Consider the following 2,146-nt stretch of genomic DNA (forward strand, 5'->3'; position numbering starts at 1 on the left):
GAGAGAGAGAGAGAGAGAGAGAGAGAGAGAGAGAGAGAGAGAGAGAGAGAGAGAGAGAGAGAGAGAGGACACTGAGAGGAAGAGGAAGCAGAAGATGCAGGCAGGTCAACATGTCAATAAAGGAGGGAGAGAGGAGGGAGGTGTGGACAGAGAGTTGAGGGTGAGAGAAGAGGAAGAGGAGGGTTGAGAAAGGTCAACACACATCAATATTGTAAAGAGAGACGAGAAGGTAACAGAGAAGAAGAAGTCCGATGTGTCCTCAGGTTTAATGCTCTATTCTAGATATAATGAGGTTTTTCTACACTGACATATAAAATAGAATTATTATCACTGTGTGAACGTTATTGTCTTTTTGGATTAATCATCTTCGTCAGCGTCGACGATGTGACAACGACTTTAATTGTTATCAGACTTTAAGTTCCTGAAGCTTTTAAAAATCTTTATTCCCGTTAGAAATATGTTTGAAAGAAATATATGGAGAAAGAGAGAGAGCTAGAGAGACAGAAAGAGAGAGAGAGAGCTAGAGAGAGAGACAGAAAGAGAGAGAGAGAGAGAGCTAGAGACAGATAACAGCATCAGTGGGTTATTGCAGACACTCAGAACTGTCGCCGCTCCTCGTTTTTAATCAAAAGCAACAATCGACAAGTGGACAGGTGACCAACACACACACACACACACACAAACACACAAACACACACACACACACACACTCTCTCTCTCTCTCTCTCTCTCTCTCTCTCTCTCACCTCTTCAGGGAATTAAAGTGATATTGAGCTCTGAGCAATAACTGGAAGAGTGGAATTATTACTCCAGGGCTGTGTGTGTGTGTGTGTGTGTGTGTGTGTGTGTGTGTGTGTTAGAGGTCCAGTACTGACCACAGCTCTCTCTCTGTTGAACTGCAGCAGCCGTTCACTGCAGATATTAGAACATTTCTATCAATAAAGAGACAATAATCTTCATATCAGATCGTTGCAGCGCGTAATCTCAAACATGAGGATTCCTTTGATCCTCCTACTTGACTTCTAAGACTCCTCAAAATCCTCCAAAACAAGTGTGTGAATATGTTGACTCCTCTGGTTGTATAGAAGTCTATGAGAAAATGACTCTACTTCTCTCTTGATTTATTACCTCAGTAAACATTGTAAACATGAGTTTATGGTCTCAATCTCTAGTTTCAAGTCTTCTTCAACACAGCATGATGTTCATTTAGTACATTATGGTCCATTTAGAGTCAAACAGACCATAAAGCAGGGGATGCTTTAGGGCGGGGCATGAGTCAATTTCTGCCTATTATAAGAATAAAGTTCTGTTTTACCTCAAATCTTTGATCTGTTTTTTTCACTTCCTGTTCTTTCTGCTCATGCTTCCCTGCTGTGAGAAGAGCTCTGTGTGTGTGTGTGTGTGTGTGTGTGTGTGTGTGTGTGTGCGCGCGTGCGTGTGCGTCCTGGCTTGCTGTCAGACATGAAGATGGTTATTGATTGGTCGGCTTGTTTATCCAAACAAAATCATTCACTGCTTCCGTTATCTCTCTTATAGTTTTTACTGAGTATTTATATTCATGTTCTATTGTGTTCTACTGTATTTGTGTTCTACTCTGACAGCTGTTCAACTGCTCATGAATATTCATTTTTACAAGCTATTTTATGAGTTATTCAAGTAACTCTTCTATTCAAACCAGTTTGATTCTAGTTGACGAAACAATCTCCTCTCAGAGTCTCCTTACACGGTTTTCTTGGAGCTCAAGACGGAGCAAACCTCGCCTGAGGAAGACCTTCCTGAGACGGCTGAAAGCTCCGGCTGGTTTCCAGAGTGGAGTGTTAAACCGGAGCTCCATCCTGTTTTATTCTTCTTCTGCTGTGTGATATTTACTTCGATAGGTCAGGTGTCTCCGGTCTGGTGGTGAACCTATTTCATAACCTCTAAAATGTTACCATGGAGATGAGATGTGGCGACTTCTTTGCCTTCACATGAGTGGGTGTGACCGACACACACACACACACGCACACACACACACACGCACTCAATATGTTGATAAATCTCTTTAATGCTCTCCAGATGGATGCTGTTTCTCTGCAGTTTAACCTTAGGATACCCTTCCAACACACACACACACACACACACACACACACACACACACACACACACA

Source organism: Anarrhichthys ocellatus, unplaced genomic scaffold, assembly GCF_004355925.1.
Source record: "Anarrhichthys ocellatus isolate YVR2014 unplaced genomic scaffold, GSC_Weel_1.0 scaffold7, whole genome shotgun sequence".
In the NCBI taxonomy this organism is placed as follows: Eukaryota; Metazoa; Chordata; class Actinopteri; order Perciformes; family Anarhichadidae; genus Anarrhichthys; species Anarrhichthys ocellatus.